The sequence below is a fragment of the Pseudorca crassidens genome, chromosome 12, assembly GCF_039906515.1.
Source record: "Pseudorca crassidens isolate mPseCra1 chromosome 12, mPseCra1.hap1, whole genome shotgun sequence".
NCBI classification, from domain to species: domain Eukaryota; kingdom Metazoa; phylum Chordata; class Mammalia; order Artiodactyla; family Delphinidae; genus Pseudorca; species Pseudorca crassidens.
Genome location: NC_090307.1, coordinates 14429852 through 14452880, shown reverse-complemented (window position 1 = coordinate 14452880; position 23029 = coordinate 14429852). Strand labels below are relative to the sequence as shown.

Sequence of the window (23029 nt, the reverse complement as noted above, 5' to 3'; positions counted from 1 at the left end):
TCTTTATGTTGCTGTTTAAAAAGAAAATATAGACAGAAAGAAAGAAAGAAGGAAAAGAAAGTACTAGTAAAGCCCATCTTCATACAAGGCAGTGTTACTGACATTATACAGTGCAGTGCCGAAGTGTGATTGTGTCCGAACGGCTCAGAACTGCACCTTTAGTCCAGCTCACAATGGTCATCTCTATAATTACTTTAAATTAATTAAAACGTCTTAAATTATATTTGTAACTTAACTATTAGGGGAAAAAACAAACCAACGAAAAAACATGATAAAGCTATGACTACAGGAATGTCTGGGGAATGAGTCATTCCGAATAGCTAAGCAAGAGTTGAGGTTTTACATCCATCTTTAATCTTTAAGCATCTAAACTATCTTTATTATTTTAATTTGGATAGAAATCCCATTTCTTACTAGGGAAAGCCTGTGCTTCCATAGTATTTTGTCTCCACTTTCAGGGTACATAACCTTCTATCTAGAAATTACTTCTTTTCACATCTGCCTGCCACCCCAGTACATTGTACATAAGCTCCTCAGGAGCAGAAGGTATGTTTCATTCACCTTTGTTTCGCACAGAGGAGGTGATCAATAACCTTGTGGAGTGAATCAGCAGTGCCCTTACCATGACGACTGCAGTGCCTTCACAAAGATTCTCTCAGTGAAGAGTCAGACGCCATTTTGAACATCCATTATTGAGCTGGACTACAAGACAGAGATTCCCTCGGGTTCTGCTCGGGATTGCAGGACTGTTTGCCTCTAATAGCTGGTCCCAGCCGCTGTGGGTTTTTTAATTCCTATATCAAGGTTTGGAGTTTTAGCTATTTTTAATCTGAAGGGAAACCAGACCACCACACTTTTTTCAGATGCTTTGGCATAGTGATGGATTTCCAGTGATAGTCCCATGAGTAAAAAGGGTCCAGTGAGTAAAAATATGAGCTTTAATGAAAGAATTTTTTAAACTCTCTCCTGGCAACTCAGAATCACACCCCCCACCTCTTTTTTAAACTTATTTTTTGGTTCTCAAACATATATCAGAGAAAGGAGGCTGTTGATTACATAGTTGAGATGTTACATTTTCCAAACCTAGAAACTCTTGTAGTTATAGTCAGTTTACAGATTCCTGGAAATGGAGTCTCTTAGCAAGTAAATGTTTTCTTGGAACTCATGGATTCTACAAACCTCTAAGCTACTTAAGTAGTAAAAGTCACACTTCAATGTGATACAATGTTTGACCACACACTAGATATCACAAATCTTCAACTCCTTACAAAATGGAATTGACCTTGGAGGATTTATGTGTTTAATATTTATAAAGTATTTAAAACTCCTTAAGTAAAAACTTTCTGGTAGAAATATTGTTTTATTGTTACATTTACAACTTAAAAAACAAAACAACACTACTTGAAACAATGCACATTTTAAACCTCTTACAGTTTTCATATACATGATCTAATTTGATCCTCATGATGATCATTCAAAAATATAAATGATTGTGAGATCTGTATCAATGAATCTGTAATACTAAATTCTCAAATTTCACTTGGTTCTAAAACTAGCCTCCTGAATTCTCTTATCCTAGATATTATTCATTTCTTGTGTAAATGTCAGAGGCCAGAGAAAAATAAACCATTCTGCCATTTGGTATGAAGCAAGGAATCTAAACCAACATCATTAGTGTACTTAGCATTTATGGTAAGCACTTCAAATACTGAGGATGTTTTTTAAAGTTAGAAGGAAAGGGCTTCTGCTTCCCTTATGGCCTTCTTTTGACCATTTTGAGTTTCCTTAGACTTTATTAAAGTACATGAGTTACGTCATTAAGAAATTTTAAATTAATGTTTTAAATATGAATGTGGCATACATAATTTCTCCAAGATATGCATCAAAGAACTGGACATGCCCATAGATTCTTGTGTTTTTTAATAACAGATATTTGATATTTTTTAAAGAATGGCAACTGTCACTGCTGAGGGCCTGGGTTCGACCACTGGTCGGGGAACTAAGATCCTGCAAGCCATGCGGCACGGCCAAAAAAAAAAAAAAAGAATAGCAACTGGTATAGGTTACAACAATAATGGGAGTTGTATTTCTTAATTTTTAATGAAATTAGTCTGTAATGAGTAGACAGCATCTCTGATTCAGGCATGCCTTAATTATAATTTTAAAGCTTTTGTTATACAGCTATGTCTAGAAAAATGTGAATGCTATTTGGAAATTTATAACGTTGCTGGACACACACACACAACTTTTCATAATTCCTTTTTCTAATTTCATTTCCAATAGTGAAACAAAGCAGAACGAGTGAAAAAAATCTCTTCTGGCATGCTTGTATTTTACCTGAAGATTATCTATTAACTGTTACTTTACACAACGCTAAATTACTGTGAAAAACTGTGGAATTACTGAGGAGGCTTGTGAGAATACAGGATGAATATATTAGGACTCAAACAGGTAAAGTCAATTCCTAATTCTTAGTATACTAATGGCCATCTGTGGTGTGACTTAACAGGTACATCAAGGATTGTAAAGTAATTTCAGAGAAGAAGAGAGGAATAAGAAAATGGGTCTATTGTGTGTCTTAGTATAAAGGTTTTCTCTAGCCTTTTTAGAAAAGGTGCACATTTTTAAAACATTTCCTGTTATGTACAGCAAGTGAACATCCTAAAGGAGTTTGCAATTCTTAAGAAAGTGAGAAGAGAGGAGGCACGATGAGTTCCTTTAAAAATGTTTTACATGTTCTCCAAAATAGCAGACGGAAGAATGAGCAAGAGCCCAAAAGCTCTGAATCCACAAGAGACAAAACCAGAACAAAAGGAGGCCAAGCAGGATCCTAAGGAAATCAAATTTCACACTTATGAGAAATTAAACTTATTCGCCGTATAAGGTTTCTATGGCTGCTGTAACAAATTACTACTTAGTAGTAATTAAAACAGTGCACATTTACTATCTCACAGGTCTGTAGTTCAGAAGTCTAAATGGGTCTTGCTCGCCCAAAATAAAGGTGTCAGCAGAGCTGCCTTCATTCCTTTCTGGAGGCTCTATGATAGAATCTGTTTCCTGTCTTTTCCAGCTTCTAAAGGCTGCTTGCATTCTTGGCTCATGGACCATTCTATCTTCAAAGTCAGCAGTGGCTGGTCAAGTCTTTCTCACCTTGAATCACTCTATGACTCTCCTGCCTCTCTCTTCCGCATTTGAAGGACCTGAATTCGTCAGGCTGGTAGCTCAAAAAACAGAAATTTATTGTCTCACAGTTCTGGAGGCCAGATGGCCAGGATCAAGGAGTTGGCAAAGTTTGTTCCTTTTGAGGGCTGTGAGGGGATGATGTGAAGACACAGGGAGAGGACTGTCATCTCCCTGTGTCTTCACATCATCTTCCCTCTGTACCTGTGTCCAAATTTCCACTTTTTATAAGGACACCAGTCATATTCAATTAGAGCCCACTTCAATAAGTTTATTTTAACTTGATTACCTCTGCAAAGGCCCTATTTCCAAAAAAGGTCATATTTTGAGGTAATGGGGGTTAGGACTTCAGCACATGAATTGGGGGGGGGGGGCAGGGAGGATACAATTCAACCCGTAACAGGACCCTTGTGTTTACTATGGGCCTACATGGGTATCCAGGATAATCATTTTATTTTAAGGCCAGCTGATTAACCACCTCAACTGCATCTGCTTCCTTAATTCCCCCTTTGCTATATAATGTAATGTATTCAAATTCTGGGGTAAGAATGTGGACATCTTTGGCCAGGGAGTTGTGGTGGGGGGAGTTATTCTACTGATCATACTCACTTTCTCTTTTTTATTTAATGTCAAGTGTTTGTTAGGAAATCTGATATATTTGCTCTATGCTGATGCCTCAGATATTTTAGATAATTGATAGTAGAAAGAACTGCTGTTTCAGTGAGGAGTGAAGCAACTAGTAAACATAATTAGAGCCAACATATATTTTTAGGGTTAAATAAGTAATTCTAGAAATTATAAAGATAGATGTAATATATATAATATTTTTCAAACAGTTAAAATTTTAAATATGTGTGGATATAGCAAAAAGTCCTAGAAGACTACTTTATGTTTTAGGTTAATACTATTACATCTAAAAACCAGATAATGTTAAAAAAAAATGTATTGTGCTAAAATTACATATCATATCTCTTAATAACAAATTAGTAACCAATTGCATTTAAAGTATAAGTACACTATTTAATAAACTTTACTTCCAGAACGTTCTTGTGGGGAAGAAGGCAAACCTTTTTTCAAATGTCAACAAGGAGAAAAAACTGATAACAAAGATGTGGAGTTCACACAAAGCCATCCTGGAAAAAGAAATAAAATAGGGACTAATTCTTTTCCAGGAAACAAATAAGTTCCAAATTAGTTGGGAATTCTGTAAATTATGTTTTCCCATTCTATTAGCCCCACAGAAAAGCTGTGCCACACATTTAATAATTTATAAGCCTAATTTATAATAATTTTACTGAAAATAAGTCATAAAATACAGGTAGCTCTTAGGACTTGAAAATGTTCTATAGAAACTGTAATTTGTGGGTTGAATCCAAACAAAAAAGCAAGAGAAAAAAGTGAAGCAGCATCGCTTATTATGAAGGCCTACCAAGCATGAGATGGTACATATATTTCAAATAACAATGCTATAAGGGTAGGTAGAATTTTTAAATGTGGAAACAGGCTCAGAGAAGTTGTATGATTTATCCAAGCTCAAATAACTTGCAGGGGCAGAACTAGACTTTGAACTCAGGTTTGTTGACTGCAAAGCTCATGCTCAACTCCATGCTGCTTCCCTGAATCAGAAGAAAAGATATTCTATGGATTTCTAATCTCTTTAGTTACAGGATAAACTTCTAATGTGAGTATATAACTCTTCACATAATATACATTCAAATTAAGTATTCTCTTTAAAAATATCCAGCTTATATGTTAGTGGTTATATGCTAAGTTTAGTAGTTTCAGGTAGTATAGTTTAAAAGGGATATATGTCCTATGGTTTAAATTTACATCTCCAAGAGATGTCTCTTAATTGTGAATTTGTGTAACTAAGGGTTTCACTCTTCACAGGACAGTTAAAACTTTACAGAGTGCTTGTTCTGTTCTTTTGATTTTCTCAGTAAGTTCTTTGTGCTAAGGAAATAAAACGCAAAGTCTCTCACCTTAAGTGTAGTGTATCTTATCTAAGGATGTCCTGAGATTGACAGGATGCTTGCTTCCTGGCATGTACTTCTCCACAAGGCATTTGGAGTATTATTGCTTTAGTAATTTAGATTATTTTAAAGTGGGTACATCTATGCTTCAGGTCCAGTTAAGTCTAATACCTCTAAATGTAGGACAGTTTTCATAACTGATGTTATATGATCACCATATTACTTTTTTCTTCGCAATATTAGCTGCTCCAATAGTGCATCACCATCGAAAGTATCTTCTTTAAAATGTATAACTATTCAATGACAGATCAATTTTCAACTTGAAAACCATCATCAGGACATTCTTTTAAAATAACAGAGGAATCTTCTCCAATTAGAAAAATATTAGACAAGACAGGTAGCTCCAGCAGTAATTACTGATGGGTAATAAAATCTACTGAACAACAAAAGCACCCTTTTAAATTCAACTCTTTATTTATAGGGCTATAATCTCATATCAGATCTTCTGGATTAAGAATGAATTTTAAGAACAAGAAATATTCATCAAAAAGAGACATCTTCCCTTGAATTAGTGTTTTCTAGGTTTGGGGGGAAAAAATGGGAATTAGTAACCTGCAATTAACTTGCTGTATTTGTGCTCTTCTCATCAGTCAAAGTGCCTTCCATTGTAACTGATGAGACAGAGCAGAGGGCCAGTATTTCTTCATTAGTGCTGGTTGGCTTGTTTTGGGTTTTTGTTTCCTACTGAAAAAAAATTAACTGGTGATAATGAAATGGTTTCTGTCTTATTATAGGTGTTGTATAGTGAATCACTACAACCTTCGTCGGGATTGCCATCCATATTATTGGAGCATGGCATTTACTGAATTGAGGAGGCTAGACTCAAGGAAATGAGGCCACACAGGTTTTGCAATCCATTTATGCACATGGATATAAAATATACATTTCCTTGCATATAAGGAGAAAAAAAACTTCTTTTTCTCTTTTTTAAGAGAAAAATGAGGTATTTTCTTTCTTACCCATGCCCTATGCCCATTACACAATAATGACTGACAGCTGCCCAGAGGGCTTAGGTTCAGGAAAGGCTAATAAATGGCCAAATGAAAATAGCTCATTAGGAGCTAGAAAGCAATGACTTTTTATATCCTACAGCTAAATTTGTGACAAGTAAGATTATTGGCCTTACATTTTCCAAATGGTCTCCCTTCTTTCATTACGGGATAGGAGTACACACTGCTGCAAGTCAACATGTCTAATAGACGATTCCAGTCGAAGATGCCGCCTGTAAACAGCATGGCTATTCAGAAATGTACTGACTACAAGAACAATATTTCAGTTGTAGTCATTCCCTCCTCATACTTGAAGGTCATGTACTTAAAGATCCCTGTGGGAATAAAATTGCAAGTTGAGAAACTATCACTGTAGATAAAAATGAGGCTGGAGGTCAGAGTCAGGAAAAAAGTCTATAAGAGTCCTTACACTTTTCACTCACTAGATATTTGTGCATGTATAAATATGTGTGTATATAAATAGTGCACACTAGATATAGTTAACAAAGATGTTTCACTTGTTTTAAAATTTGAAATAATGAGTATTATACTATTAATTTTCATTTGTCTTTCCTAGCTCTCCAGAATTTCTCAGAATCTCTTTTCCCCATAATTTCAAAGTCCTAGATTTTGTTTTACTTTGTTGCACATACCCATGCTAAAACGTTTTCTATGTCTGTTGATCCATTAAAATGCTCAACTCATTTCGAATTTGATAATCCCTTATTAGTAAAAGGAAAATATTTTATAATAAAGTAGCATGTATTTCAATATATATGCTCAGGAAAGACTTCACTAGAAGACCAAAAATGTCTCCTAAAATTTCCCAAGTGCTCCCAAAGGGATAATTACTCCCCAACAGGACCCTCTAATTTAGAGCAGAGGCCCACTGCTTGTTTTCATACACCCCACAAGCTTAAAATTGATTTTTCCATTTTTAAATGGTTGCGGTGGAAAAAAAAGAACAATATTCTCTGACATTAAAAAATTATATGAAATCCAAATTTCAGTGTCCATAAATAAAGTTTTATTGGAACACAGCTACACTCACTCATTTATGGCTTGTGTATGGCTGCTTTTGTGCTACAAGTGCAGAGTTGAGTAGTTGTGATAGACTGACTGGCCTGCAAAGCCTAATGTACTTACTAACTGACCCTTTACAGGAAAGTCTGAGGTCCCCTGATTTAGACAGCAGCATCTTCCAATACATCAAGTCATATATTCTCAGCTCTGTCCATCATAAACGCATGGCCAAATCAATCCCTCTTCATTCTAAGGCAGGACTTTACTTTGTCTTCTCTTCTTTTATCTTACCCCAACTCAACTCTGCTTTGGAGTTTGGGGGTTTTCTTTGTTTTTCTTTTGTTGTTTTGTGTGTTGTTTTAATTCTCTCCAGTAGGAATAACTTTTATTGTGCATACACAACCTATATATTCCTGACCCCAGCAGATTACACTTATTTTGTATCTAATTACTATTGCATGAGACTCCTTCACCTAACTGCCAGAAATTAGCCCCCATCAGGTTCACCCATCATTTCTCAGGCTGCTGTCCTCAAGAGCTCCCTAATGAACTTCTGTTCCACCACAGGGAGTGTCACTCTGCTGCCCACGTTCCTTCCACAGTAACTGCTCTTCGAATTGTTGACTACTCTTCTCCTGGCTGCTCTTTCCAAAGCGTGGGACAGACTCTGATTCCCCACTGCACAAATGAGATCAAGCCTTTAATAAAGGCTTAGGGGTAACAGAAGAAAGTGTAACACAAAACATAACCGACAGCTGCTACTAGAATGACTATTTTAAAGCCTACCACCCTAAATCTGCTGGGACCAGAATCACCCATTTCCAGCAAATCACCACCCATCTCCTTGCCTTGGTATCTGGGACCAAGTGAGCCCACGTCGGATGTGGAGGAAACTGTCTTCCCCAGTCCAAAGCCCACACATGTCTTAATCCATGTCTGGAGAGATGTCCTTACAATTTCAGATTTACGTCACTAGGTACCTATCTACACAAAGCAAGCACAGCTGAAAGGGTGCTATTTCCCTGGTCTATCCACTCTGGATATAACATCTTATTTTATTCTTTATCAGTTTTGCCCACCCAATTTAGGTGATTTTAGCAATACTTAAAGAGGTTCTTTTAACGTGGACCCTTTATAAAGACAGCAAAAACATTAGGTTAGTTGGGAATGACTGAACCCCAAATGTGGGATAAATACTGTATAATTTAGTAACAAATATTTATAAATATATATAAATCAAGTCATATATAAATTGGTCATAAACCAATAAATACTTTCTCTAACTCTGTAGCCTCTTTTTTCAACAGAGAAGCAGTCTGACCTCAAATCAGACCCAGAGAAAATAAGGAGTTACCTACTGACTTAAGAAAAGTATCTGCTGAAAATATGAGTCATTTGATCATATTAAAGACCAATAAAATGCATATAAACATATTTTATTTTTTGACTTGAATTATGTCATTCATTGATTGAATATTTTTTAATATAAGTTCTGGAATGCAGTTCTAGCTTGCAAATATTTTTAAAAGAAGCTTCATAATAGCACACTGGCATGTGCCCTCTGTCCCTAAAATAGAGTAGGGCCACCAATATTCTCTGTAGGCCAATCATGAGGTGTGAAATCAACTCACCTCCAAGTCTATTCCAGCAGATCCTGTTCACACATCAAATGAATGCACAGATCTATACACAGCAGTTTGTTCCTTATCCTGATTTTACTATCAAATGTATAAAAGATATAAGGCAGCACTACTCAACTCTGTAAAAGCAGCATTTTTACAAACCAACCAGTTCCTTTCTAAAGAAAAAGAATTGGGGTTATATAGCCATGATGAATTTTTACATGTACATTTTTATGAGACTTAGTTTAAATTTGGATATAAAATATCATCATCTATTATTTTTCCATCAGAAAGTCCCTTTCCTCAAACTACCAGTAGTATTTTGGGTATTACCTAAGAGACAGATTTCTAGTATTAAATATGAAACACAAGGGACAGCTTCTTAGGTGTTGAAGCTTAAAAACTTCAAGTTCTCTTAAAAACTGAAGTTTCCTAACCTGATCTTTTCTTTAAAAAGAATTGCCTCTTATTGGTTTTGTTATTAGCTGTTCTAATTCATTATTATTAAAATACCTACTGTGTGTGTGTGTGTGTGTGTGTGTGTGAGAGAGAGAGAGAGAGAGAGACAGAAAGGCAGAGACAGAGACGAAAAGGGAGACAAAGAGAGACAAAGAAAGAGAGAATGAGAATAAGAAGAGAAAATAAACATGCTAAAAACCTTGAGCCTTGAACTTTGTAAGAAAGGTTATTCTGCAGATGGTTTCTCCATGGGTAAAATACAGGTCTCAAATATCTCTTTGGAAGTTTAACTTTAACTTATTCACACATTTCTTTATATTACAAACGAGCTATTTCAGGGTGTAACAGCACCCAAAAAGATCAGCAGAGAGATGATGGTTAGGAATAGGTGTGTGCAAGCATGGAACTGGTTATTTACGGAGGGGAGGTATCAGAGGGGACAATGGCATAAACTAGGGATTCTGTTAGCGTACCATTAACAAGGATTGTTAGCTGCTCTGGATAAAGACTAAGCTGATATAACAACAATAAAAATACAGAATAGAAGTTTACTTCTCTTTTATAACAATTAGAAAGTAAGGCAGGACTGCTCCATGAGGTCATTCAGAGACATGTGTTCCTTCCAACTTGGAACCCTTAGAATACACATAGTCAAAGTTGAGTTCACCCCACATCCCTTTTCCAGTCTACGGTTCTCATAGGGAAAGTGGGAAAAGGAAATCTGCAACCAGTAATTTCGTTCTAGGGAATTACTTGTACAAGTCACACTTGGTACATCGATTTACATATCACTGCAGAGAACTGAGTCTCGGGGCCACATCTAGCTGCAAAGGAGTCTGGGGAATGTGATATCTAGCAGGGCAATCATGTACCCATATAAACTCTATTACAAAGCAACAAGGGGAGAACAGCACTGGGAGAGAACCAGGTGCCTATTTGAGCACTTTATTATGGGTTCCCCAGTTATTGTCAGTCACCTGTTTTTTTTTAACTGAAGTATAGTTGACTTACATTATTATATTAGTTTCACATGTACAACACAGTGATTTGATCTTTTATAGATTATACTCCACTTAAAGTTATTATAAAACATTAGCTATATTCCCTGTGCTGTACATTACATCCTTGTATCTTATTTATTTTATACCTAGTAGTTTCTACCTCTTAATTCCCTCCCCTGTCTTGCCCTTCCCCCTACCCCTCTTTACCTGTTTTTACACTGTGGGGCAAAATTCCTTCTTTGAGGGAAAAAAATTGTGTACTGGATCTCTGTTACTCTTCACCCCAGAGACCTGCACATATTAGACCACTTACTATCTTTTGGATTAGACTGAGTCCCAGTCCCAACAAATAATGGGTTATTTAGTTCACTTTTTTTTTTTTCTGCAGTACGCAGGCCTCTCACTGTTGTGGCCTCTCCCGTTGCGGAGCACAGGCTCCAGACGCGCAGGCTCAGCGGCCATGGCTCACAGGCCCAGCCACTCTGCGGCACGTGGGATCTTCCCGGACCGGGGCATGAACCCGTGTCCCCTGCATCGGCAGGCGGACTCTCAACCACTGCGCCACCAGGGAAGCCCTAGTTCACATTTTTGAAATGTGAGGTCTCCCTTTAAGTAAGGGTCTGCCCAAGAAGGAAAAATGTGTACCTTTTGCCAAACTGAATATGTCTATGGGGAATCTAGTCTACTCCTTTGATGCTCCTGCCTTTCTTGCAGATTCTCAAGGGCCAGTAGAGCTCTCTTCACTTCAGAAAAGACTAAAATGCTAAATGGCAGATTGCTCACTACAGGTTCAATCTACCAGGGTCAGATTAAATACTTTTGTGAGTATTCAAAATTAAAACTTAACACAATAGAACTATGACATAGCTTCATTGTCAGAATTATGTTGACTTCAGTTAGCTGACGTATTAGTCAGGGTTCTCCAGAGAAACAGAACCAATACGATACATATATAGGCAGGTGAAGACCAATGTCAAAGCTCAAAGGCAGGGAGAATGAATCCCTCCTTACTCAGCCTTTTTGTTCTATTCAGGCCCTCAATAGAGTGGATGACAGTCCACACTGGGAAGGGCAATCTACTTTACCCAGTCCACTGATTCAAATGTTAGCTCATCCAGAAACACCCTCATAGACACACCCAGAATAATGTCTGACCAAGTATCTGGGTACCCTGTAGCCCAGTCAAGTTAGCACATAAAATTAACCATCACTGATGATGACTATCTTTATTCTCTTCAGTAAAAGCTCTGAATTAGATCAAGTATGACAAAAATATCAGGTAGATAATGAGGAAAACAGTTTTGCTTTTTTTTTTTAAATTTCTAAAGGACTGGCATTTGACACATCAGCTTAGGTGTGACTTGGGATATATTTTAAGGAAACAACCATACTCCAGGCACAATTAATATGAGACACTCAGGCCACTTCCCAGGAATAGAAATATATACTGCAAATAGTCAGTCTGAGAGAGAACATGTAGCAATTAAAGAAGATCTTGCGATAAATTTGGAGAGTGGCCTTTTTCTCTCCCTCTCAGTAGTTTTCGCATAGTATTAAAGACCTTCTGAGATACCTAGATAAATATGATATGAAATAAAAATTCAAGAATAACATCCACAGTTAGGTTTTTTCCCTTTTAAAAACCTAATTTGCAAGCTTTTAGGCTGTCTGTATCTCTTGAAATGATGTATAAAAATGATAATGACACAGACCGTAACACAATCAGATAATTCAGATAATTACAGCACAAGAGTGGATTTCTTTTATTTCAATTGGCTATTTTAATTGATCAGATAAGCCTAATAATCAAGCAATTTCTACTTAATTTGTGCTAGGCACATATAATTTCAGCAGTCTCGAAGCATCATTATGCTCCCTTAAAAAATTTGTTAAGGCTCTTTGGGAAAATGTAATGTCGAAATTTTAATGGCTTTATTGAGGGCACCAAATCTTAAAGGCATTAATAGAAAAATCCCCTCATAGTACTGCATTGGTTTCCTTGGTCTTAAGATATAGACAGAATACACAAACTTAGCAACCTTTCTCTTTCTATTCTTCAGGCTCACAGTATAGTTTAATAAGAGTAAGGAAAAACTTACAAAATATTCTTCAGGACCAAAGAGACATTCCTATTATTAACTAATAGTTTTTGGTACTGGAAGATAGTTCCCAGTATGAATCCCAAAGATATCAAAGTTTTTAGTGTTCATTAAGTAGCTAAGAAAACATCAGAGGGGAAACCTAGTCTGCAAAACTGTGGCCTTGAGATTTATAATCATCTCCCCCATCTAGTCTTTGTATATAAAGTGCTTATTGTTAGGGATGTTCTAATGTGAGTGACCAAGGGTTTTGCTTAAATGAGATAACTGCTACTTAAGAAGGCTGCCAAGATGGAGAAAGCAAGTAGGTTTGCTTTTGCTGATTGCATTTGAATTTCATTTTCATTTTAATGTCATGAACCAGTTGCAATCAGACTCCGGGCCTTGTATCTGCTCTCCATCTGCTGCTGGACCAAGGCAATGAGCAAAGTACTTCTAAGGACTATGGGCTCACAGTTGATACAAGCAAAGTATCCTTGTCAGGATTAATAATGCAGGCAGACAAGTGGATGTTTATTTTAGATCACTCATTCTGACAAGACTGTCGATTTCGAGTTGCTGCAACTGTGGGTAAGGGAAGTACTGAAAGTGGCTGCAGGCAGAGAACACCCCTTAAGGGGGATTCTGGGGAGGAGGGTCAATATCCTGATGAAAAGTCTTCTTGGATTTACCTACAGTTAGCTTTGAGCTTGTAAAATCTAAAGTGAAATCAAAGTGTATTTCCAGGACTTGATGCAATAAAGAAGTAACCATGGCAATTGCCTGCACTGCATGGAGACTGAGGGAGGAAGTACAGTCTCAGACTTCATGTACATTAGAAATACCACAGAAAATTAAGTAGGAAAAGTCTTGGAAAAAGCGAAGTGTGTGAAGAGAAGATGACAAGATATTATTGGTTGCTTTGTTTGGTTCACACAAGTAGAAACTACAGTTAATTCATTTTTCCCTGTTTGAATTTCTGCAATTTTTGTGGTAAGAATTAACAAGACTCGGGATCGGGAAAAATCAGCACAGAAATACTTCTTGGTCAGTTAGCAGCACATATTGCTGAAGTAAGATAAATGGGTTCTGATTTTGAAAAGCAATTATTCTGCAGAAAGGATATAGCCGTCCCTCCCCTTACTGTGATGAACAATGTGTTTACTATAAAATGCTAATTAGCCCTTAAAGTTATTAATGTAATTATTGTTCATCTAAGGACATAAATCTGACAGCCCCTGAGGACAAGGGCATTGCTCACTTAGAATAAGCAGGCTTAAAGCAGTTTTTGCTTCCCTGTTTGCTTATTTTAAACTAAATCACTCTTCAAAGAAAGATGAAAATAAAATATCATCAAGTTGCCAGTCATTCAAAGAGGACAAAAATGCTTGGAGCTGAAATTAGAGGTTATGAGACACACTGACATTTGTGTTTACAAGTAAGGCATTATTTTTTAGGCCTAATAATTAGAGCAGATCATGGATTTAAAAGTATGTGCTATGAACGCCTCATTTAATCTCTGATAGGGCATCTTACTTTGAGTACGGTGTGGAAGAATCATTTGGGCAGGGAAGAAAATGAAAAATGGTATTGCTCTATTAAATAAATATAGAAGACTTTGAAAAGAGTCTGTTTATTTACATTTCTACAGAACTTCAAAGTTATGTGTCTCTAGGGCAATATTGCCAGCTTGTCCTCATTGCCTTCTTCAAATACAGAGGTATCGCTCTAGTTGTCTGGAGTAAATAAAATTTCCTTGCCACAAAGAGAGAAAACATATTAGAAATTCGCCAGTCATGTTCAACACTATTTAACTGAAAATGAGGTTTGTACTCCTCATTAGGATGGAAAGGAGTGGGCAGTCTCATTGCCCAAATTCCCAGCCCTTTTATTGTAAAAATTCTTCATATTGCATGTAACAGAAAATCCATGGCTTAAACAAAAATAGAGAATGACTTTTCTTTTATAACTGGACACTCTGAAATGTAACTAGCTTCAAGTATAGTTTGATCCAGAAGTTAACTGTGCATCAAGGCTCCTGCTGTTTTTCACTGTGGTTCTCACAACAATGCCCTGCTCTGTGTGTTGTCTTTGTCCTCAGATGCACTCCCCTCAGCAGCAATACTGGCTGCAGCAGTTTTAGAAATCAGAGCCATATGTTACATGGTCCAAAGAAAAAGAATGCTTTTAAGTCTCCTGGAAGAGCAAGGAAGTGGCTTGTAAGGAGGATGCCCCTGCAAAGGTCTACTTATGGCTTACTGAGCCACACACCAAGTGCAACAGACTCTATATGTGGCCTATCCAATAGTTATTACCACCTTCCTCCTTGGTAATAGAACCTCGATTTTGTTTAAGAATGGAGCAGCAATGTTCTCAGGGAAGTGGGCCACTTCTTCAGTCTTCAGGGATGAACCAACCATAATTGAACTAAGTCAATCATGGTAATACTACTACTTTTTCCAGTGACTAGTTTAGGGCATGAGTGATTCCGGTCAACAGAACCTTTAGAGAAGTCTACTGGAAGCCTCTGGAAAAGATTTTCCTCTCTAATAATAGAGAGACATTTAGGTAGACATCTCTAATCTCTCTACCCTTCTTTGGATGTTATTATATAAGGAAGTAATAGTTGGAGCTGTGGCAGCCATCTTGTGATTATGAGAATCTTAGAGAGGCTGATGCAGAAACTAACTTTGTTGAGTCATGGAAAAAACCATGGAGCCACCTTATTCTAGAAATCTTTTTGTGGAGAGGGAAAATAACCTCCTGTTTCTTGTGACACTTTTAGTCAATTATTCTGTTACTTGCTACCCAAAGCTTCCTAACAAAATCAATCCTGAGAAGTCAGGAGATGGATGTGGTGATGAGCTTAAGTCCTCCAGGCTTACCTACTGAGTGGTGGGTGGATTAGTCCTATTCAAAGAGCTCAGCTGAGAATGGAAAGGAGTTCTCTAGAGGAAAATCTGAGTAATTTCAAGAAAGGCAAAGGGGAGAGAGGATGCAATCCACCTTCATCAAAAATACCATTCAAGTTGCTAATCAGGAACTCTGTTAACTGTAAAGGTAATGAGATGGTAGATTCTCATTTTCAGATGTCTGCCAAGCATTTCTTCCTAGATGTCCCACAAGTTCATTGCACTCAAAATGTTTAAAAAAAAACACATCTTTCCCCTCAAAAGCTGTTCCATCTTTTATATTCCACATCTCAGGGTATAAAAATCTTTCACTAATTCAAATAAACTGGAAACTTCAAAGACATTCTTTTTTTTGTTTGTTTTGTTTTGTTTTTTGGCTGCGCCGTGTGGCATGTGGGATCTTAGTTCCCCAACCAGGGATCAAACCTGTGTCCCCTGCAGTGGAAGCGCAGAGTCCTAACCATTGGATCGCCAGGGAAGTCCAAAAGATATTCTTGACTCTTCCTTCATCACCACCTCCTACTATGGTCATAAATTCTGTTCCTTCCATATCCAAAATGTCTCTTGGCTTGGTCTCTTCCTCATTATTCCCATTTCCTTGCCCTAATCGATGTTTTATGCCCCATCACAATGGCTAGCTGGACTTCTAGGCTTTAGACACATCTAACTCCAATTCACCATCTCATTGCTATTAGAATTAAACATACCATTGAATAATTTTTAAAACAACCCTTCAAAAATTTCTTATACTGTTCCTAATATAAAGCCTCTGACTACTTTGTTCCCTAAGTTCACACTTCCAAACATACTTCTAAATACACATAGTGATTAAGCTAACAATAAGCAAATTTACTTTAATAGAAATAATATTTGCTAAAGAAAATAGAGTAATACCTAGGGCAAAAGAATAGGATGAGAAAAGCAAGGGCTTTGGAGTCAGGAAGTCCTGGACCTGAATCTTAGCTTACTAGCTGAGTGAATTTGGTCAAGTCTCAACCTCTCAGAGTTCTACTTCCTGACTCTCTGAGTATGGGGAATACAGTCCCCACTTTAAGAGCTGGCAGGGGACTGAAATGAGGTAACAGAGGTTAAGGATTTAATGCAGAATGACAGTAGACACTCAACAAATAACTATTATTGTTGTTCTTATTACTGGGCACTTACAAAACACTGGATTTTCTTCCTTATCCAGATGAAGGCTATTGCAGAGATTTTTTTTTTAATCCACAGATTCATGTACTAACACTCACACGCTTTTCACATAAAAGAGCATACCAGGTTCCTACTCAGTGACAATGAGCAATTTTAATAATCTTTTTTATTCTGATTTCCCAAGCCCAAATCTGATGAACAGTAGCAAATTGAAAGGCAGGAGAGTAAAAATGGAGAGAAATAGTAGATGACAGCAAGGAAGCTTAAAGATATACCTTAACATACAGGTTTAAGAACTCAAAATGCGCAACAGCGGGGCAAGTGTACTTCGCAACCCAGAGTAAACCACCATGAGAGGTATAGAGAAAGAGCATTATGTGGTGGTTAAGAGCACAGATTCTGGACTCTGCTGCATCGGTTTGAAGCTCAGCTCTACTGCGAGCTAGCTTATGGGCTCATCAAGTTTCTCAACCTCTCTGTGAAATGGAGACAATCATCATACCTATGCCATAGAGTTGTATGTAAGTAAATGCAGAAGTAAATAACTTAATGCTCTAGGGCACTTAGAACAGTTCCAGACCACAGAAGCACTAGCTTTTATTATTACAACACAGTACCATCAACAGTGCTTATTTGAAAGAATGAATCATCAAATATTATCCCTGTATCCTCTGTTTTTTCTTTTTTTTGTGGGGGGGAGGTACGCGGGCCTCTCACTGTTGTGGCCTCTCCCATTGCGGAGCACAGGCTCTGGACGCGCAGGCTCAGTGGCCATGGCTCACGGGCCCAGCCACTCCGCGGCATGTGGGATCTTCCCGGACTGGGGCACGAACCCGTGTTCCCTGCATCCGCAGGCGGACTCTCAACCACTGCGCCACCAGGGAAGCCCTATCTTCTGTTTTTAAAGAGAAGTGGCAATCACTTGAAAGGCAGGAGAGTGAAAATGGAGAGAAATAGTTGATGACAGCAAGGAAGCTTAAGCTTAATCACTTTCTCTTTGAGAATTGATGCAATCAAAAATGTTACATTCTTAAACATATGGTGAAAAAATTTAGGTATCTGAAATATTTATGTTATCTGCAATTCCACTGAGAGTAACAGAAAAATGAGATACTACATTTAGATTCAGAATTTTTAAGTGAATGTTATTCTCAGTATATTAAAAGAAATCTTTTCTTCCACCATGTCTTAGGAATTGAAAAAAGAGACAGGGAGAAAGACAGGTTCTTTTGAAAGGAGTTCCTGCGCATAGCCGTGGGACAGCTCAGCCTAAGTGGAAGTTCCTGGGGTGAGGAAAACTTGGACACAATTCAGCTGTTTCTAAGTGACATAAAGACCCAGCCTTGCAGTTTGTGAGACTGCCAGATCTCTCTTGGAATAAGGCTTCCCTACCTTGCACACAAATGTGTCACAGATGTGTTTCTTCTCTTTTCTGAAAAGAGACCACAAAACAAATCTACTCATTCCTATTCCCTTAATCAAAAGAAGCAGGAGACAGTGGTTCTTGCATTTTTCTAAAGAATGAGTAAAAGCTGCTTACTAAATTTTTGTCGGTATATTGTCTCAAGCTAGTAAGTATCTCTGCTTTAGAGATTTTTTAAAAATAGTAAATCACTCAGAAAATGTTGTGCTCAATTTTCAGTCTAAAAGCAGATTAAAATCATGTATCATCATCACTCACAACTTTTTCATTGTACCTCATCAGGAGAAAGAAAATAAGAGTTGTATTGATTAATGGTCCTAATTCAGTCTAATTTTGGCAATAAGTTAATACAGTCTTCAATATTTCAATCTTTGTAATAAATCTTCTGAAGGTGGAAAGAAATGCCAGCCAGTGCCAAGAAAACGTAGGGTTAGTGTGCCCTCTCACAGTGTAGCACCTTTTCTCATTTAATCCCTCCCAATAACCCTTAGAGAGTCTAAACAGAAGGGTTGCTAGGACTTTGCGGTGAAGAAGACTGCCTGACATTATCCTTCAACTGCAGTTGTGAGCACTAAAAAAATAGCTGACAGATAAGTCAATGAGATAATAATTTTATTTTCTTATGGAATCTTTTGGATTCTCTCAGCATTTAGGGCTTTACTCCAAATAATAACCAATTGTTTAAGTAGGTAACTTCCAGCGGAAGGATTATTAAAAGTTCCCCCATCAATATTTACTCTTGAAAAAACAACGAGAAGCAAATCAAATTTTGGAACATATAAAAATAACATTCTACTGCAATCAAGTACTTTATCCCACCCATATAAGACTCTATTAGTAGACAAGAGATAAATCCAATATGATTTGTTCAGTAAAAGAACAAAAGAAGTTTCATAAAATTCCCACCCTTTCCTAAGAACGGTGAAAATAATAGCTAATATTGACTGAATGCCTCCTATGCTCCAGGCTCTCTGCTATGGTTGAGAATCATCATCTCTTTTAACCATCTCATCAACCCCATCCAGAAGATGGCATCACAGAACTCAATTTAAAACTCAAGGCTTGTGCTTCCCTGGTGGCACAGTGGTTGAGAGTCTGCCTGCCGATGCAGGGGACACGGGTTCGTGCCCCGGTCCGGGAAGATCCCACGTGCCTTGGAGCGGCTGGGCCCGTGAGCCATGGCCGCTGAGCCTGCGCATCCGGAGCCTGTGCTCCGCAACGGCAGAGGCCACAACAATGAGAGGCCCGCGTACCGCAAAAAAAAAAAAAAAAAAAAAAAAAAACCTTCTATGGTTAAGGAAAAAAAAAAATGCAATGATTTAAGAAAAAAAAAAACCTCAAGTCTTAGAGACACTAAAGAATTTGTCTAACACCTTATTTCCAAACCTGGGCTTTAATTCATCATAATATACTACTTATACTCTTAGTTAAAAAAGATTATAAGGCAACAGTCTTAATCTGATAAACTATATTTATACTAAACCAACAGCCAATATCATACGAATGGCAAACAACAAATCAATGCTTAAGAACCTTAAGACCACACATGAAAGACATTAACAATTTATACAAAAACCCCAAGTAGATACATATGTGGAAAAAATTATCATCTTTACTAGTATGTGAAAGTGTAATTTTTGAAAGTGAGACACCCTTTATATTCACATTTATTTATTTTATTGGTCAAAATAGCAAACATTTCAAATATAATTCTTTTTTTTTTTTTTTTTGCGGTACGCGAGCCTCTCACTGTTGTGGCCTCTCCCGTTGCGGGGCACAGGCTCCGGACGCGCAGGCTCAGCGGCCATGGCTCACGGGCCCAGCCGCTCCGCGGCATGTGGGATCCTCCCAGACCGGGGCACGAGCCCGCGTCCCCTGCATCATCAGGCGGACTCTCAACCACTGCGCCACCAGGGAAGCCCTCAAATATAATTCTTTAAGGATACACTGGAATAATTACTTGTAGAAGGGCAAATGTCTCAACTTCTCTGGACAGAAATTTATCAGTAAATATAGACTCAGACATTTCATACCCTTTGTTCAAATAATTCAAAACATTGTTCAAAACATTACACATTTACCCTAAGGAAATAATTAGAAATTTGAACAATTTATATGAAAAGCTATCCTTTGAAATGTTATATCTAACTCTGAAAAAATTGGAACCAGCCTAACTATTGAACAATAGAGGGATGGTTATATTAATTTTAGTTCATTCTTATTACAGAATATTAAGCTAACTCCTAAAATCCTGTTTGAATATTCACACAACTTAAAAATGATTTATATCAAAATATAAATAGCTAAAGCTAAATGAAAAAAGGGTAGAGTAGTTAAATATAATACAATCCTAATCACCTATTTATACATTAACGGAAAATGACTGAAAGTAAATACATCAAAATGTTGACAATAGTTATCAACATATCTATTAGGTTATGATAGGTATATGATTGATTTTGATCTACATCTTCATGTGTTTCTGCATTTTCCAAAGTCCCTACAGGATTTTGCATAAGTGTTAAGTGTTATACTCTTTAAAAATGTTATAAAAAAAACAAGATAGTCTCATATAATGGTATTCTATAGGTAAAAATTTCAAGACTATCTCAATTTTTATCCACAAGGGGCTCCTGTATTAGTGACGTATTTTCATCCATACTTCTATTCAACTTTCACAAATGAAACAGCTCCTATCACATTGTTGATGTTCATTAGAGTAAACGAACACATGACCATCACTGTGGTCTCCTCAGCAAGCACACCTCTCCTGCTGTTCTGGAATCTGGCTTTCTTCTGTTTTTTTTTTTTAAACATCTTTATTGGAGTATAATTGCTTTACAATGGTGTGTTAGTTTCTGCTTTATAACAAAGTGAATCAGCTATACATATACATATATTCCCATATCTCCTCCCTCTTGCATCTCCCTCCCACCCTCCCTATCCCATCCCTCTAGGTGGTCACAAAGCACCGAGCTGATCTCCCTGTGCTATGTGGCTGCTTCCCACTAGCTATCTACCTTACGTTTGGTAGTGTATATATGTCCATGCTACTCTCTCACTTTGTCACAGCTTACCCTTCCCACTCCCTATATCCTCAAGTCCATGCTCTAGTAGGTCTGTGTCTTTATTCCCATCTTACCCCTAGGTTCTTCATGACCTTTTTTTTTTTCTTAGATTCCATATATATGTGTTAGCATACGGTATTTGTTTTTCTCTTCCTGACTTACTTCACTCTGTATGACAGACTCTAGGTCCATCCACCTCACTACAAATAACACAATTTCGTTTCTTTTTATGGCTGAGTAATATTCCATTGTACATATGTGCCACATCTTCTTTATCCATTCATCTGTTGATGGACACTTAGGTTGCTTCCATGTCCTGGCTATTGTAAACAGAGCTGCAATGAACATTTTGGTACATGACTCTTTTTGAATGATGGTTTTCTCAGGGTATATGCCCAGTAGTGGGATTGCTGGGTCGTATGGTAGTTCTATTTGTAGTTTTTTAAGGAACCTCCATACTGTTCTCCATAGTGGCTGTATCAATTTACATTCCCACCAACAGTGCAAGAGGGTTCCCTTTTCTCCACACCCTCTCCAGCATTTATTGTTTCTAGATTTTTTGATGATAGCCATTCTCACTGGTGTGAGATGATATCTCATTGTAGTTTTGATTTGCATTTCTCTAATGATTAATCATGTTGAGCATTCTTTCAATCACTAATATTTGTTGGCAATCTGTATATCTTCTTTGGAGAAATGTCTATTTAGGTCTTCTGCCCATTTTTGGATTGGGTTGTTTGTTTTTTTGTTATTGAGCTGCATGAGCTGCTTGTAAATTTTGGAGATTAATCCTTTGTCAGTTGCTCCATTTGCAAATATTTTCTCCCATTCTAAGGGTTGTCTTGGTCTTGTTTATGGTTTCCTTTGCTGTGCAAAAGCTTTGAAGTTTCATTAGGTCCCATTTGTTTATTTTGTTTTTATTTCCATTTCCCTAGGAGGTGGGTCAAAAAGGATCTTTCTGTGATTTATGTCATAGAGTGTTCTGCCTATGTGTTCCTCTAAGAGTTCGATAGTGTCTGGCCTTACATTTAGGTCTTTAATCCATTTTGAGTTTATTTTTGTATATGGTGTTAGGGAGTGATCTAATTTCATACTTTTACATGTACTTAATCGTAGTACAAACTGTCAGTCCTGCCAAAAGAAGTAGGGAACAAGGAGTGGCAAGCCTGAGGTAAACAACTGCCAGGGTCTACGTTTTAAGTGTAAGCAACCCCTTCTTAAGAGTAATGATAAAACTGTCACTGAGTCCTGGTTCTTGTCCCCAATCACCCTCAGACCACTAACTGTGAGAATCTATGGGGCAGGCTCCCCCTCTCTGGGATACCTGTCCATTTGTTCAGTTCAAAGAAGAAGCAATTCTAACTTGACAAAAAGGTTGGAATTCTGTAAACTGCTAAATTTCTTGATGAGATTTCCAGAGTCAAGTGACTTCACACAATAACTTCTAGGCAATCTTGTCCATACTTTGAACAAATCCCCTCTTTATTCTAAATATCCATAGAATAATGTATATATACATAGACATCAACATAAATATGTCTTCCAGGTGCTGTACTGGAAATTGACAGTCAGACAAGACAGAAAGGGATTTACAGTCTTCTAGCACCTTCCAGCATCAACAATGCCTACCCAACTAAACTCAACATTTATTTGTCCATGGTGGGGGAAACATTAGAATGAATTATTTCAGATTCTAAACATTGATTGTATTAGGGCAATGGATCAATGAAATGATTCTTTTTCATTTTAACTTTTCATAATTTTTCCAAATTTTCTTTCATCGAGTATATATTACTTTTATAATGGAGAAAAAAACATTAAAATGCTTAATATTCTCTGCCCTTGCAGAAACTAACACCTGGCAAGGAGAGAGTTTTCAGACTAGGTATATGACAGTATAAAGAGTACTACCCTCACAATACAAAGTTCTGGGAAGCCCCAATGAGAGAAAAGATGAATTCTGTCGAAGAAGGAAGAGGAACCACAACGTTAGCTTCTGAAGCAGGCCTTGAAGAATGAGTAATATTTGTATCTGATGAGGAAGAACATTCCAAGGAAGAAGGCAGCATGGAAAGACTCAGACATGAAA

General features: G+C 37.3%; 1 protein-coding gene across 1 annotated transcript in view; it reads left to right on the top strand.

Moving 5' to 3' along the window:
- Positions 1-23029, top strand: part of CDH20 (cadherin 20) — a 206262-nt gene that overhangs the window by 30391 nt on the left and 152842 nt on the right. The window lies entirely within an intron of this gene.